Genomic DNA, 7,265 nt, shown 5'->3' on the forward strand with positions numbered 1-7,265 from the left:
CAATTGAGCCAAATAATGTCAATTTGTGATATCTTGAACATGAGGAGCATTTTGCAAAAAGAATGAACCAATTTGGAGCATTGCATCAAAAGTTAGGTCATTTTGAATTTCCATGCACACCTTGTGATCAAATGACCATAACTTCTCAACCATTCATCATATGGACATGAATTAGGACTTTTTGGAAAGGGGAGACAAAGATCTACAACTTTCATGTTCACTAAAAATCCATTTGAAACTTCTTTGACATTGACAAGTCAAGTTGAATGTGGACCAAAAACTTGCCAAATTTGGAAACTTTGAATTACAAGTCATTTTCCATTTTTAGTAACTTTTGCCATGACCTTTGAATCTTCAAGATGGATGATTAGAATGAAGAATAAACCCCATTCGAACATGATTGAGCTGTCTCAACTCATTTCCCCACCTCATAGCCCTCAGTTGACTGGACAGTTGACTTTTGGTCCTCAAATTGACCTTGAAATGTCTTGATTAGCTTGGGCCTCTACCACTTGGGGAAATTGCTTCAAAATGAAACCCTAGCTCATGTAAGCTACTTATAATAATCATGTGGTCCTCATCCTAAGAAAATACCTCATCTCATTGTACAAAGGATCTTCTTGAAGCTCTTGACCTTGTGATCTCTTAAGCTTCAAACAAAAGATGTTAATGACATATTTTTGTGCTTTTTGGTTAGTAAACAAAATGAGAAAAGAAATGATATACAATTCAAGCATGCTTGGTGATCTCAAACCACTCACAAGAGATCCCTACCCAAAGGGAAAGGGAGCCAAGATGCTCAATGATCCTTGAGGCTATGCAATGCAATACTATGATGCCATGAGGGATCTTAGGGACAAAATTGGGGTCTTACAGATGCCCATATTTAAGGTCATTCTAGCCGGAGAAGTGAAGGTTAAAATCTTCGTCTCGACGAGGTAGAATGGGCTTAAATAATAACAAAGAGACAAATTTTGGTCCCTAAGAGACCTCATAATGCAAATGTATGTATGCAAAACGAACAAACTTGTAGGTGTTTAATTGGCTGCATTATATGGTAAAACACTAGATGGGTACCAATGTCTTGACTGATGTCATGACATGTACGTGTAACTACATTGTAGTTACTCCAGGACTAGCTAACACAGGATTTATTGAATGTCAAACTGGATGTTGTGACATTCATACCTGTCAACAGATACTAAGGAATAAAACAGCAGGAGTTCTGTTAGAACTTAGTATTTAAGTGCAGTCTGGTTATCAAGGAAGAACCAGACCTGGCATAAGGCCTACTGACTGAATGTCAAACTGGATGTTATGACATTCATCATTGAAAGCAGCTGCTGAAGATTAGACAGAGTGGTGTTCTGTTATACTTCAGCATGTAACTTAGTTTGTTCTTCAAGAGAATAACAGAACTAACTTAAGGCCAAATGTGTAAATGTTAAGTTGGACACTTTGACATTTATTAATGTAAGCTGTTACTGTAGTATGGTCATTTTGATCATGTACAGGCCAGCAAAATTGTACAGTCTGTTTTCTGGAAAAACAGACTCAGCATATGGACCTTGATGTCAAGCTGAATGTCGTGACATTCATGCCTGACAGCATATGCTAAATTGTAGGTTGTTCAGTTTTCTGTTTCAGCTTTTTCTCAGGCTATTCTTTAGGGATTCAACAGCTGAGAGAAAATCCAGGAAATCAACAACCAAGCTACATTCAATGAACCTAACAAATAGCCTATTTGTTAGTAACCTAAATGTTGAATTTATGGGAATTTGTGTGACCTTAAATTCAGGAGAATACAGGTGCAAAAGCCCAGGACACTGCAATATAAAAGGAAGGCGTTCCTTCATTCAGTTTCAGGGATTTTGAGGCGTGAAGATTTAGTGTGTCCATCATACTTCACTGCTGTATTTTTGTAAGTCTAGTATTAGACATATCTTGTAAGCCAAGCCATTATCAAGTAGATGATTGCTTTGGCATAGGGTGTTCATTGAGTTGTAAGTGTTGTGTCACTCAAAGCTTTTAAGCGTGAGTGCTGTGTATCTTGATTTTAAGCTGTGAAGCATAATCAAGAGTTGTTTTTGAAGTGTGACTTCAAAGTGTCTTTAATATCACTGAGGTGATTGAGGGGGAGTGAGTAGGAACTCTGATCTTAGTGTAAGATTGAAATTGCATTGGGTAGGGATTAAGTGATAAGTTGTAAACGGGTGAGTTTAGCTTTGAATTGATACTACTAATAGTGGATTTCCTCCCTGGCTTGGTAGCCCCCAGACGTAGGTCATGTTGGACTGAACTGGGTGAACAATTACTTGTGTTATTTACTGCACTTACTGTTAAGTTCTGCATAATCCCTGTCTGTGCAGAATTGGATGTCATAACAACCAGTGTGACATCCAAAGTCTGATAACTAGAATTTCAATTGGCATCAGAGCAGGCACCCTGCCTGTGAATTTCTGGGTGAGATCTAGGGAAGTTACTTTCTAGTACCATGGACAAGGACTTAGGACACTCAAACAGACCACCCATGTTGGATGGATCTAATTATGATGACTGGAAGCCTCGTATGATAGCCTTCTTAAGATCTCTAGACAGCAAAGTCTGGAGAGTTGTCAACAAAGGATGGGAACATCCAGTGAGGACAGGTGAAGATGGAGTCAGTGTGCAGATTCCTGAAGAAGAGTGGGACAAGGAGCAAGAGGCGTTAGCTCTTGGAAATTCCAAGGCCTTGAATGCACTGTTCAATGGAATCAGCAAGAACATCTTCAGGCTGGTACACCATTGTGAACTAGCTAAGGAAGTTTGGGATACCCTCAAGGTAACTCATGAAGGTACTTCCAAGGTGAAGATGTCCAAACTTCAGATGTTGACCACCAAGTTTGAAAATCTGAGGATGAAAGAGGATGAGACTATTCATGACTTTCACATGAATATTCTTGAAATTGCAAACACCTCTGGTGGACTAGGTGAGAAAATGGCTGAAGAGAAACTTGTAAGAAAGATTCTCAGGTCCTTGCCTAAGAGATTTGCTATGAAGGTCACAGCCATAGAGGAGGCGCAGGACATATGCAACATGAAGGTGGATGAGCTCATTGGTTCCCTCCAAACCTTTGAAATGGGCTTGGGTGAGTATGCTGAGAAGAAGAACAAAAGCATAGCTTTTGTATCTAATGCTGAAGAGGAGGCAGAAGCAGAATATACTGGAGGTGATGAAAGTATATCAGAAGCCTTAGCCATGCTTGGAAGGCAGTTCAACAAGTTCGTGAAGAAGATTGATCAAAGAGGTAGACCTAATGTCAAGAACATCCCGTCTGACATTAAGAAAAGATCAACTTCTGATGAGAAGTTCAACCATGGCATGGGGATCCAGTGTCATGGTTGTGAAGGGTATGGACACGTCAGAGCTGAATGCCCTACTTACCTCAAATTGCAAAATAAGGGGCTAGCTATCACATGGTCTGAAGGAGATTCTGAAAGTGAATCTGAAGGAGAATCTGCCAAACATGTCACTGCACTAACCAGTGTTTATGCCTCTGATGATGACTCAAGTGCAGATGAATTGTCCTTTGATGAACTTGCTGCAGCCTATAAGAAGCTGTGCTCCACCAGTGCTGAAGTGCGTGCACAAGGAGAAAAGCAGAAGAAACTCATCAAGGAACTGGAAGATGAGAGACAAAAGCAACTGTCTGTCATAGAGGGTCTAAATAGTGAAATAGCACTGTTGACCTCCAAGCTGAACCAGATGACAAAATCCATCAGAATGATGAATAAGGGAACTGACACTTTGGAAGAGATCCTAAAGGTGGGACAGCAGTCTGGAACCAAATCTGGCCTAGGATTTGGGAAAAGATACTCAACTGAACACAAACGCCCAAAGGCTAAAGTTCAGAAGTACCAGCGGAAGTCAACTCCAATGTCACAACATCGAGGAACTAGGATGAATGATCATCAGAAGAGGAAATATCAGGGTTGGAGGTGTCACCACTGTGGTAGGCTTGGACATATAAAAGCCTTCTGTTACTGGATTCATGGTTTCCCGAACAGAGCCTCACATGTCAGACCTAAGCATAAAACACATATGCAATGTGTTCCCATTAAGAAGCAACTATGGCATGCTAGGATAGCACACACTGCCCTAAGGGCTTCTTCCAGAGAAGACTGGTACTTTGACAGTGGATGCTCAAGACATATGACTGGTATGGAAAATCTACTGGTAGATATTCAACCTCACACTACCAGCTATGTGACCTTTGGTGATGGTGCCAAAGGAAAAATAAGAGGTGTGGGCAAACTGGACTGTTCTGGAGTGCCAAAACTGAACAATGTGCTGTTAGTAAGAGGACTAACTGCAAACCTCATCAGCATAAGTCAGCTGTGTGATCAAGGTTTTCATGTTCAGTTTACTAGGGAGCAGTGCATTGTGACAAATGGTGACAATCAGGAAGTTATGAGAGGAACCAGGTCCAAAGACAACTGCTACCTGTGGGAACCTGAACTCTCTAACTTTTCCACAACATGCTCCTCAGCCAAGGAAGAACAGGAGGTGAAGCTGTGGCATAGAAGACTTGGTCATCTCCACTTACGGGGAATGAAGAAGATCATATCCAAGGAAGCAGTCAGAGGAATTCCAAAGCTTCTGATTGATGAAGGAAGAGTCTGTGGAGAATGCCAGGTGGGCAAGCAAACCAAGATGTCACACCCGAAGCTGGGACATTCCACAACCTCCAGAGTTCTGGAACTGTTGCACATGGACCTAATGGGACCTATGCAGGTTGAAAGTCTTGGTGGAAAGAAGTATGCTTACGTGGTGGTTGATGACCATTCCAGATACACGTGGATAAGCTTCATCAGAGAGAAGTCAGATACATTTGATGTCTTCAAGGATCTGAGTATAAGACTTCAAAGGGAAAAGGACAGTTGTGTGGTCCGGATTAGAAGTGATCATGGTACGGAGTTCAAGAATTCCAAGTTTGATGAGTTTTGCTCGTCTGAGGGAATAAGCCATGAGTTCTCCTCTCCTATAACTCCCCAGCAGAATGGAATAGTTGAAAGAAAAAATAGAACTATTCAAGAATCTGCCAGAGCAATGATTCATGCAAAGAAGCTCCTTATGCACTTTTGGGCTGAAGCAATGAACACCGCGTGCTATGTTCACAACAGAGTCACCTTGAGAAAAGGAACCTCCTCCACTCTGTATGAAATATGGAAGGGCAGAAAACCCACTGTGAAGTACTTTCATATTTTTGGAAGTAAATGCTACATTCTCACAGATCGTGAACAGAGAAGGAAGCTAGATCCTAAAAGTGATGAAGGCGTATTTCTGGGATACTCCACTAACAGCAGAGCCTACAGAGTGTTCAACTACAGGACCAATGTCCTGATGGAATCCATAAATGTCATTGTGGATGATAAAGAGGAAGGAACCGATGTCATGGAGGATGTTGAAACATTCCTTGACAGTCCAGTCAAGTCTGAAGAAGTACAGGAACCTCCTCCTGAATGTGAAGTAGATGCAACCACCAAAGTGCCATCTATCAGAATTCAGAAAGACCACCCTAAGGATCTTATCATAGGGGATCCCACCAGTGGTGTAACTACCAGGTCAAGAGGAGTAAACTCAAATTCCTGCTTTGTTTCCAAGGTTGAACCGAAGAATGTAAAAGAAGCCCTGACTGATGAATACTGGATCATTGCCATGCAAGAGGAACTCGAGCAGTTCACAAGGCATGAAGTATGGGAGCTGGTTCCAAGACCTGAAGGGTCCAACATCATTGGTACCAAGTGGATCTACAAAAACAAATCTGATGAGAAAGGAGTAATTACTAGAAATAAAGCAAGACTAGTAGCTCAAGGATACACTCAAGTTGAAGGGGTAGACTTTGATGAGACATTTGCTCCTGTAGCTAGACTTGAGTCCATCAGATTGCTGTTGGGGGTAGCCTGCATCCTGAAGTTTAAGCTATTCCAAATGGATGTGAAGAGTGCATTCTTGAATAGCTACCTGAATGAAGAAGTCTATGTGGAACAACCCAAAGGGTTCTGTGATCCTAACCAACCTGAGCATGTATACAAGTTGAAGAAAGCCTTGTATGGGTTGAAGCAAGCACCCAGAGCTTGGTATGAAAGGTTAACCGAATTTCTGACCTCAAATGGATACAGAAAGGGTGGCATAGATAAAACCTTGTTTGTGAAGGATGAAGAAGGAAAAATCATGATAGCTCAAATCTATGTTGATGATATTGTCTTTGGTGGAATGTCAGAACAAATGGTTAAAAAATTTGTTCACCAGATGCAGTCTGAGTTTGAAATGAGTCTAGTGGGAGAACTGACCTATTTCCTTGGAATGCAAGTAAACCAAATGGAGGACTCTATGTTTCTCTCCCAAAGCAAGTATGCCAAGAACATAGTTAAGAAGTTTGGTATGGATAATGCCAGGCACAAGAGGACTCCTGCTCCCACTCATCTGAAGTTAACCAAAGATGATGGAGGGCCTAGTGTTGATCAATGCCTGTACAGAAGCATGATAGGTAGTCTGCTGTATCTGACTGCAAGTAGGCCTGACATCTCTTATGCAGTTGGAGTGTGTGCCAGATACCAAGCAGAGCCCAAGGTGAGCCACTTGAATCAAGTCAAAAGGATTCTCAAGTACATCAATGGGACGTGTGACTATGGGATGCTGTATTCACATGGGTCTGAACCTGTCCTCTCTGGGTACTGTGATGCTGATTGGGCTGGAAGTGCTGATGACAGAAAAAGCACATCAGGTGGATGTTTCTTCTTAGGAGAAAACCTCATATCGTGGTTCAGCAAGAAGCAGAATTGTGTCTCTCTGTCCACTGCAAAGGCTGAATACATAGCTGCTGGAAGCAGTTGCTCCCAACTGGTTTGGATGAAACAGATGCTCACTGAGTACAATGTCTCTCAAAATGTCATGACATTGTTCTGTGATAATCTCAGTGCCATCAATATCTCCAAGAATCCCATCCAACACAGCAGGACCAAACATATTGACATTAGGCACCACTTCATCAGAGATCTGGTGGAAGACAAGGTGATCACTTTGGAACATGTAGCCACGGAGCTTCAACTGGCTGACATATTTACAAAGGCGCTGGATGCTACTCAGTTTGAAAATTTAAGGAGCAAACTGGGAATATGTCTCTCTGAGACCTTATAGCAACCACTGATGTTTGGGATAAATTGTTTAATATCTCTGCCTATTAAACAATTTGTACTAGGCTATGATTGGTCACCAGATCATA

The sequence above is a fragment of the Lathyrus oleraceus genome, chromosome 2, assembly GCF_024323335.1.
Source record: "Lathyrus oleraceus cultivar Zhongwan6 chromosome 2, CAAS_Psat_ZW6_1.0, whole genome shotgun sequence".
In the NCBI taxonomy this organism is placed as follows: Eukaryota; Viridiplantae; Streptophyta; class Magnoliopsida; order Fabales; family Fabaceae; genus Lathyrus; species Lathyrus oleraceus.